The following is a 10949-nucleotide window of genomic DNA, read 5'->3' as shown; positions in this document are numbered from 1 at the left end:
CAAGCCCAGGTTGGGGGAAGGAGAGGGACGGAAGCAAAACTGTGACACTTGCTTAGATATTGTTGCCATCAACATCATGCTACAGGTGTGAGGAGAAAAGGCACTAGTACAGAGAACAATCTGAACTCTACATAACACCCTTCAGACATCGAATAGGTCTGTGACTGTCTCTTTTTTTATTGAACAATTACGCACGTCCATTTCCTTCCTCCATGACCTGCTAACCTTGTGACCTGACAAACAGAAAAATCCTGCTCCTCTTACCCTTAGTGTCTCCTCTCCTCAAACCCAAGGGCCTGTCGCGACGACGACCTAACCTCTCGCTCTGTCCTTTGGCCTGCAGGTCTCTGTACTTTCCCTCTGTTTTTGGTGGTGTTGGAGTTGGGGGCTTCCCAAGGCATGAGACTGCTTGTGACTCTGGCCACAGGTCCAATACGTTGCGGTGCAGTGCAGTCCAGGGCCCTGCAACAGAACAATGATGAATGAGAGATCCTGGAGCACCATGACTTTTCTCAGACAGCTGGGGTTTTAACACTGAGCTGCCATCTCCATCTCACTGCCCTGCCCAACTTGGCCATCATACAGCACTGTACAGTAGTAGAGATGTTATCACTCTGGACAGTAGTAGAGATGTTATCACTCTGGACAGTAGTAGAGATGTTATCACTCTGGACAGTAGTAGAGGTGTTAACACTATGAACATTAGTAAAGGTGTTATCACTCTATAGTAGTGGAGGTGTTATCACTATGTACAGTAGTAGAGGTGTTATCACTCTGGACAGTAGTAGAGGTGTTATCACTCTGGACAGTAGTAGAGGTGTTATCACTCTGGACAGTAGTAGAGATGTTATCACTCTGGACAGTAGTAGAGGTGTTATCACTATGTACAGTAGTAGAGGTGTTATCACTATGAACATTAGTAAAGGTGTTATCACTCTATAGTAGTGGAGGTGTTATCACTATGAACAGTAGTAGAGGTGTTATCACTATGACCAGTAGTAGAGGTGTTGTCACTATAAACAGTAGTAGAGGTGTTATCACTATGAACAGTAGTAGAGGTGTTAACACTATGAACAGTAGTAGAGGTGTTATCACTCTGGACAGTAGTAGAGGTGTTAACACTATGAACATTAGTAAAGGTGTTATCACTCTATACTAGTGGAGGTGTTATCACTATGAACAGTAGTAGAGGTGTTATCACTATGACCAGTAGTAGAGGTGTTATCACTATGAACAGTAGTAAAGGTGTTATCACTATGACCAGTAGTAGAGGTGTTATCACTATAAACAGTAGTAGAGGTGTTATCACTATGAACAGTAGTAGAGGTGTTATCACTATGAACAGTAGTAGAGGTGTTATCACTATGAACAGTAGTGGAGGTGTTATCACTATGAACAGTAGTAGAGGTGTTATCACTATGACCAGTAGTAGAGGTGTTATCACTATGACCAGTAGTAGAGGTGTTATCACTATGACTAGTAGTAGAGGTGTTATCACTATGAACAGTAGTAAAGGTGTTATCACTATGACCAGTAGTAGAGGTATTATCACTATAAACAGTAGTAGAGGTGTTATCACTATGAACAGTAGTAGAGGTGTTATCACTATGAACAGTAGTAGAGGTGTTATCACTATGAACAGTAGTAGAGGTGTTATCACTATGACCAGTAGTAGAGGTGTTATCACTATGAACAGTAGTAAAGGTGTTATCACTATGACCAGTAGTAGAGGTGTTATCACTATGAACAGTAGTAGAGGTGTTATCACTATGAACAGTAGTAGAGGTGTTATCACTATGAACAGTAGTAGAGGTGTTATCACTATGAACAGTAGTAGAGGTGTTATCACTATGACCAGTAGTAGAGGTGTTATCACTATGAACAGTAGTAGAGGTGTTATCACTATGACCAGTAGTAGAGGTGTTATCACTATGAACAGTAGTAAAGGTGTTATCACTATGACCAGTAGTAGAGGTGTTATCACTATAAACAGTAGTAGAGGTGTTATCACTATGAACAGTAGTAGAGGTGTTATCACTAGGTGTTATCATGAACAGTAGTAGAGGTGTTATCACTATGAACAGTAGTAGAGGTGTTATCACTATGAACAGTAGTAGAGGTGTTATCACTATGACCAGTAGTAGAGGTGTTATCACTATGACCAGTAGTAGAGGTGTTATCACTATGACTAGTAGTAGAGGTGTTATCACTATGAACAGTAGTAAAGGTGTTATCACTATGACCAGTAGTAGAGGTATTATCACTATAAACAGTAGTAGAGGTGTTATCACTATGAACAGTAGTAGAGGTGTTATCACTATGAACAGTAGTAGAGGTGTTATCACTATGAACAGTAGTAGAGGTGTTATCACTATGACCAGTAGTAGAGGTGTTATCACTATGAACAGTAGTAAAGGTGTTATCACTATGACCAGTAGTAGAGGTGTTATCACTATAAACAGTAGTAGAGGTGTTATCACTATGACCAGTAGTAGAGGTGTTATCACTATAAACAGTAGTAGAGGTGTTATCACTATGAACAGTAGTAGAGGTGTTATCACTATGAACAGTAGTAGAGGTGTTATCACTATGAACAGTAGTAGAGGTGTTATCACTATGAACAGTAGTAGAGGTGTTATCACTATAAACAGTAGTAGAGGTGTTATCACTATAAACAGTAGTAGAGGTGTTATCACTATGAACAGTAGTAGAGGTGTTAACACTATGAACAGTAGTAGAGGTGTTATCACTATGAACAGTAGTAGAGGTGTTATCACTATGAACAGTAGTAGAGGTGTTAACACTATGAACAGTAGTAGAGGTGTTATCACTATGAACAGTAGTGGAGGTGTTATCACTATGAACAGTAGTAGAGGTGTTATCACTATGTACAGTAGTAGAGGTGTTATCACTATGTACAGTAGTAGAGGTGTTATCACTATGAACAGTAGTAGAGGTGTTATCACTATGAACAGTAGTAGAGGTGTTATCACTATAAACAGTAGTAGAGGTGTTATCACTATAAACAGTAGTAGAGGTGTTATCACTATGAACAGTAGTAGAGGTGTTAACACTATGAACAGTAGTAGAGGTGTTATCACTATGAACAGTAGTAGAGGTGTTATCACTATGAACAGTAGTAGAGGTGTTAACACTATGAACAGTAGTAGAGGTGTTATCACTATGAACAGTAGTGGAGGTGTTATCACTATGAACAGTAGTAGAGGTGTTATCACTATGTACAGTAGTAGAGGTGTTATCACTATGAACAGTAGTAGAGGTGTTAACACTATGAACAGTAGTAGATGTGTTATCACTATGAACAGTAGTAGAGATGTTATCACTATGAACAGTAGTAGAGGTGTTAACACTATGAACAGTAGTAGAGGTGTTATCACTATGAACAGTAGAAAAGGTGTTATCACTCTATATTAGTGGAGGTGTTATCACTATGAACAGTAGTAGAGGTGTTAACACTATGAACAGTAGTAGAGGTGTTATCACTATGAACAGTAGTAGAGGTGTTATCACTATGAACAGTAGTAGAGGTGTTATCACTATGAACAGTAGTGGAGGTGTTATCACTATGAACAGTAGTAGAGGTGTTATCACTATGTACAGTAGTAGAGGTGTTATCACTATAAACAGTAGTGGAGGTGTTATCACTATGAACAGTAGTAGAGGTGTTATCACTATGAACAGTAGTGGAGGTGTTAACACTATGAACAGTAGTAGAGGTGTTATCACTATGAACAGTAGAAAAGGTGTTATCACTCTATATTAGTGGAGGTGTTATCACTATGAACAGTAGTAGAGGTGTTAACACTATGAACAGTAGTAGAGGTGTTATCACTATGAACAGTAGTAGAGGTGTTATCACTATGAACAGTAGTAGAGGTGTTATCACTATGAACAGTAGTGGAGGTGTTATCACTATGAACAGTAGTACAGGTGTTATCACTATGTACAGTAGTAGAGGTGTTATCACTATAAACAGTAGTGGAGGTGTTATCACTATGAACAGTAGTAGAGGTGTTATCACTATGAACAGTAGTGGAGGTGTTATCACTATGAACAGTAGTAGAGGTGTTATCACTATGAACAGTAGTAGAGGTGTTAACACTATGAACATTAGTAAAGGTGTTATCACTATGAACATTAGTAAAGGTGTTATCACTATGAACAGTAGTAGATGTGTTATCACTATGAACAGTAGTGGAGGTGTTATTTGCTGTATTTCATGCTGAAACCCTCATATTAAACACCAATGGTATTCACTGAGCTGATGGTTTATATTTAGAATAATGTTTTACAGTTTTGTCATTCAATTTTTTTTATCATTTTATTATATATATATATATACAGTAATAGTCAAAGTTTAGACACACCTACTCGTTCCAGGGTTTTTCTTTATTTTGACTATTTTCTACATTGTATAATAATGGTGAAGACATCAACACTATAAAATAACACATATGGAATCATGTAGTGACCAAAAAAGTGTTAAACAAATCCAAAATATATTTAATATTTGAGATTCTTCAAAGAAGCCACCTTTTGCCTTGATGACAGCTTTGCACACTTGGCATCCACAGTGATCAGCGAGACAATTATTCCCAGACTCAGAAGACATCCCTTAGGCTTCATGTTGGAAATGACTCTGAGACCTCTGGATTAAGAATGATTTACAGCTTTGATTAAAATAACACACAAACATGAAAGAGCTGAGAGTGGATACCAAGACACCAGCATTTACTTTACACCAAGAGGTATATTTCTGATCCGATAAGATTTTCAGGGAGAAAAATATAAAACTATTGTGTTTGCAATGCTTGTATCCAGCACCATGGACAGAGGACTGAGTGCTGCCAAACACAAATGGTAGGCAGGGTAGCCTAGTGGTTAGAGTGTTGGACTAGTAACCGAAAGGTTGCAAGTTCAAATCCCCGAGCTGACAAATCTGTTGTTCTGCCCCTGAACAGGCAGTTAACCCACTGTTCCTAGGCTGTCATTGAAAATAAGAATTTGTTCTTAACTGACTTGCCTAGTAAGATAAATAAAACAAATAAATAAATAAACACCAGATGGCACTGCAATATAATGTTTTAATTTACTCGCTTTGCAATGAGTAAATAATAATAATAAAAAGTACATGACCCGGAAATAATAATATATGACCCGGAAATAATAATATACTGACAACAACAATAACAACAACAACAGCAGAGAAAACAGAGAAGAGCAATAGGCTCTTTAAAACAGATGCATCATGGCAAGTATCCAAGGACGTGTCAATCTGCCTCCCTGCTGAGAGCAACGAGACCAAAACACATCCTAGTCAATTACCAACACCTGTCCTACCAACACCCCTAGGTCATTTAACAATACTGTAATTTAACTTCACTAGGGTAGGGGGCAGCATTCGTAATTTTTGATGAAAAGCATGCCCAAATTAAACGGTCTGCTACTCAGTCCCATTATATAGGATATGCATATAATTAGTAGATCTGTATAGAGAACACTCTAAAGTTTCAAAAACTGTTAAATTCATGTCTGTGAGTATAACAGAACTGATATGGCAGGTGAATACCCGAGGAAAATCCACCAGAAAGTACTATTATTTTGAAAGGCTGTTTTTCTATTGAAAGCCTATCTACCATACAAAGACTTAGGACCCAGTTCACGAGCTCTGTGTCTTCCTCTACATGTGACTAGTCTTTAGACACTGTTTCAGGCTTTTACTCTGAAAAATGAGGGAGATACAGCACTTTCAATCAGTGGCCAGTGGAAATTTCCATTCATCAGTCATGCGCCCTGATCGTGAACGTGCCTTTCTTGTTTCTCCTTTCCCATTGACAAAGATTTTGTCCGATTTAAATATTATTAATTATTTATGACAAAAACAACCAGAGGATTGATTTTAAACATCGTTTGGCATGTTTCTTCTAACCTTTATTGTACTTTTTAAAAACTTTTCATCCTGGAATTAGTGCAAGCGCCTTCTGCATTCGTATTACTGGACAAAACGCGCGAACAAAAAGAAGGTTTTTGCTCATAAAGAGGTACATTATCGAACACAATGAACATTTATTGTCTAACATGGAGACCTGGGAGTGCCACCAGATGAAGATCATCAAAGGTACTGTATGTCATTCAGTTTAATGCTATTTCTTACTTTTGTGGCACTCCTTGGCTGGAAAATGGCTGTATGCGTTTCTGTGGCTAGCTAACATAATCGCAAAGTGTGCTTTCGCCGTAAAGCATTAAGGAGAAGTTTATCTATTCTTCCATGAAAACACTTGTATAGTTTATCAATGTTTATGATGAGTATTTCTGTCATTTTATGTGGCTCTCTGCACTTTCACCGGATATTTGTTTGAGACAATGCATGATTTTTGGATATAAATATGAACTTTACCGAACAAAACATACATGTATTGTGTAACATGAAGTCCTATGAGTGTCATCTGATGAAGATCATCAAAGGTTAGTGATTCTTTCTATCTATATTTCTGCTTTTTGTGAATCCTCTCTTTGGCTGAAAAATGGCTGTGTTATTCTGTGAATAGGCACTCACCTAACATAATCGTTTGGTTGTTTTCATCGTAAAGCCTTTTTGAAATCGGATACTGTGGCTGGATATACAACAAGTGTATCTTTAAAATGGTGTAAAATACATGTATGTTTGAGGAATTTTAATTATGGGATTTCTGTTGTTTTGAATTTGGTGCCCTGCAGTTTCACTGGCTGTTGACGAGGTGGGACTCTACCGTGGTTAAGGTTAACTACTCCCCCTGTGGACAGTGAGGGCCAGACACCCAGAGTTAAAGAGAGCCAGGGTACGAGGGTTCAGAGCTGCTATTTTCCAGTCTCCACGCAGCCCACTCACACATCAACCAATCGGGTGACAGTCTTGGATAATCCAAGGGATTCTAGACGGACCAATTGCGAGATGCCTGTGGGAGCCGTCTTCTTTGGCTCCTCAATTTGGCCGTGGAGAGAGAACGACGGGCCTCCACTAGGGAGTTGACGTCCGGCACACAGCAGATTCAGAATCCAACAACTGAGCCGGGTCCAAGCTCTCAGCTGCAAAAGCAACCTGTTTCCTCCCCACTCCCTGCCTTATTTACTTATCAGATTCACATGACTGCAATAAAATTCTCACATTGTTGGGGCTTGCTGTTGGAACAACAAAAGTCAGTCAAACGTCTAAATTTTCCTTCAACAGGCTGCCAAAATGTATTTCTCCGAACCCTCTGTCAATACTTAGACCAGGACTCTCAAACCCTGTTCCTGGTGAGCAACCCCCCTGTAGGTTTTCTACCTATAGGACGGTAGCTTTCCAGGAACGGGGTTGGAGAGCCCTGACCTAGACACTAACCTGTGATTTTTAGTGTGGTGCAAAACAATAATGATAATGCAACAAAGTGGCTCCCGAGTGGTGCAGCGGTCTAAGGCACCGTTCTCAGTGCCAGAGGTGTCACTACAGTCCCTGGTTCAAATCCGGTTGTGATTGGGAGTCCCATAGGGTGGCGCACAATTGGCCCAGTGTCGTCAGGGTTTGGCCGTTACTGTAAATAAGTATTTGTTCTTAACTAACTTGCCAAGTTTAATAAATAAAAATAAATAAAAAAGGCTATTGCCACTCTACCACAGGATGTCTGTTTCCTACCACCTTTGCTACCACTTCCAACCACAGCAGTGTCTGCTTGGTCCCGCGCCACAACTCTTTTATAGCCCCCAACTCGGGGGTTTGAAAATAATCCCATTTCCATTTCTCCTCTGTATTTCCCTGACTGCTTCCAGATGGTAACTTTCATTCTCAATGATCAAAAGGGGATCATGAGGAAAAGCATGTTGAATACCAACCATGCTGTTGAGATATGTGCTTCTTTGGTAGTCTGTAGTCAGGTCTGGCATCGCTGTTTCAACGGCACCCCTTGGCCTAATACCCCTTCACTATGTAAACATGCAGTGAACAAGAAAAGATGACAAGTGAACTTATACGTGAACATTACTGGCCCTGTCATCGTCTATCCTAATCGAACACGGCTTGTTTCTGATTCTGATCCAACTGCAACCTCACTTCAAACACGGACACAGCAAGCAAATAAATAAGGGATAATATCATATTTTCCACTGATCTGAACTCTGGACTGTTGAGGTGGTAAAATCAGACTCTCTGTTATGACGCTCAGTAAGACAATATGCAGCTCAGAGGACCAGTTCTCTCTCTACCCAGAATACCATCAGATGTATTTCTAATGTTTCTCATGTTCACAAAAACTGAAAACATGAGACTGAAAATGGATGAAGACAGGGTCCGTTTTCTTTATTCTGCCATATTACACTTCTGTCTGTTTTTTATCCAATGTTCTATTATTCTCTATAGTATTATCATTATCACTGCATTGTTGGATAAGAGCTCTCAAGGAAGAATTTCACAGTACTGCTTTACACCGGTTGTATCCTGTGGCGAATGAACTTTGAAACTTGAAACATATTCAACACGCAGTATATGACGCATATCACTCGAAGACTGGCAATGGAGACAAGCTAAGCTGGAACAGACTCACAGTCAAAAGGTTAGTGGGTTAAACATATTCTATAGAATAGACTCACAGTCAAAAGGTTAGTGGGTTAAACATATTCTATGGAACAGACTGACAGTCAAAAGGTTAGTGGGTTAAACATATTCTATAGAACAGACTGACAGTCAAAAGGTTAGTGGGTTAAACATATTCTATAGAATAGACTCACAGTCAAAAGGTTAGTGGGTTAAACATATTCTATGGAACAGACTCCCAGTCAAAAGGTTAGTGGGTTAAACATATTCTATAGAACAGAGTGAAAGTCAAAAGGTTAGTGGGTTAAACATATTCTATAGAACAGACTGACAGTCAAAAGGTTAGTGGGTTAAACATATTCTATAGAACAGACTGACAGTCAAAAGGTTAGTGGGTTAAACATATTCTATAGAACAGACTGACAGTCAAAAGGTTAGTGGGTTAAACATATTCTATAGAACAGACTGACAGTCAAAAGGTTAGTGGGTTAAACATATTCTATAGAACAGACTGACAGTCAAAAGGTTAGTGGGTTAAACATATTCTATAGAACAGACTGACAGTCAAAAGGTTAGTGGGTTAAACATATTCTATAGAACAGACTCACAGTCAAAAGGTTAGTGGGTTAAACATATTCTATGGAACAGACTCACAGTCAAAAGGTTAGTGGGTTAAACCTATTCTATGGAACAGACTCACAGTCAAAAGGTTAGTGGGTTAAACATATTCTATGGAACAGACTGACAGTCAAAAGGTTAGTGGGTTAAACATATTCTATAGAACAGACTGACAGTCAAAAGGTTAGTGGGTTAAACATATTCTATGGAACAGACTGACAGTCAAAAGGTTAGTGGGTTAAACATATTCTATAGAACAGACTCACAGTCAAAAGGTTAGTGGGTTAAACATATTCTATGGAACAGACTCACAGTCAAAAGGTTAGTGGGTTAAACATATTCTATGGAACAGACTGACAGTCAAAAGGTTAGTGGGTTAAACATATTCTATGGAACAGACTCACAGTCAAAAGGTTAGTGGGTTAAACATATTCTATGGAACAGACTGACAGTCAAAAGGTTAGTGGGTTAAACATATTCTATGGAACAGACTGACAGTCAAAAGGTTAGTGGGTTAAACATATTCTATGGAACAGACTCACAGTCAAAAGGTTAGTGGGTTAAACATATTCTATGGAACAGACTGACAGTCAAAAGGTTAGTGGGTTAAACATATTCTATGGAACACAGATGGAGTGAGGGAAAAGGCGGGAACAAAAGGAAGGATTTTCATTTTTACCACGTTGGGCTTTACTTGATGCCGTTTTGCTTGCGTCGGTTCCAGAAATCAAGCCTGAACAGTTTAAGTTGAATGCGGATCATGTCCTCTGAACACAAAGGTAGGACGCATGGCTGGAGACAAAGTACTGTAAATCTTACAAAGCTGCCCTTGGAAACTCTACACAGAATACCAGAGGGAAATGCCTGACACCTTCCCATGGACCAATCTGTGTGCTCTCCTTCCTTCCTTGAATAAAAGGAGTTTTACCCTACAGATGTAGGGTCTTAATTTGATCACTCTTTTCTTGATGAAACTTGTAGTTTTGTTGCTGAAAGTTGTAGTGTATTCGGGGTTTAAAAAAGGCTTCTAAAGTTTGTAATTTCCACTTTAAAATGTCAGACTTGATTTGTCCTATCGAAAAATGTATCAACCCATACAAAAATGGCCAATAATTATAATCCACATAATATTTCACATTTCCTGTTGCTGCAGGATTATTTCAAGTTCAATGGGGTGATGTCAGAGTTGGGACGTCCAAAAGTATCCCACTTAGACTTCTTCCCAGCAGCATTCTGGAGTTTCAAAGGGAAAGACACACCACTAGTTCCGCAGGAATGTCCGATCAGCTGACAGAGCCGAGCGGGAGCCAAACACACATCTGGGGACTGTAAAACCCATCGGGACCTAAGCCTCTCTCTCTCTCTCCCTCTCGTCTTCATCTCATCTGTGGGTGCTCTCTCTGTGTATTCAGGAACACCACTCCACACTTCACTCAGCTGACCTGGTCTAGAGGTGAAGACCTTTGGGCAGCAGAGACAGAGAGATAGAGAGATAGAGAGATAAAGAGATAGAGAGATAGAGCAGTAGGGAGGAAAAGTAGAAGAGAGAGAGAAAGAAAGAGAGACAGAGAGAAGGAGAGTGAGACACAGAGACAGCAAGAGAGAGACCGCCCAAGAAAGAGAGACAGAGAGAAGGAGAGTGAGACAGAGACAGCAAGAGAGAGACCGCCCAAGAAAGAGAGACGGAGAGAAGGAGAGTGAGACACAGAGACAGCAAGAGAGAGACCGCCTAAGAAAGAGAGACAGAGAGAAGGAGAGTGAGACA

General features: G+C 39.6%; 1 pseudogene; it reads right to left on the bottom strand.

The window, feature by feature from the left end:
* Nucleotides 1-10055, bottom strand: part of LOC124008698 — a 20690-nt pseudogene extending 10635 nt beyond the window's left edge.
* Between the last annotated feature and the right edge of the window lie 894 nt (nucleotides 10056-10949).

Source organism: Oncorhynchus gorbuscha, linkage group LG21, assembly GCF_021184085.1.
Source record: "Oncorhynchus gorbuscha isolate QuinsamMale2020 ecotype Even-year linkage group LG21, OgorEven_v1.0, whole genome shotgun sequence".
Classification (NCBI taxonomy): Eukaryota; Metazoa; Chordata; class Actinopteri; order Salmoniformes; family Salmonidae; genus Oncorhynchus; species Oncorhynchus gorbuscha.
Note: the sequence above shows the minus strand (reverse complement) of the source record. Positions and strands in the feature narration are given on the sequence as shown.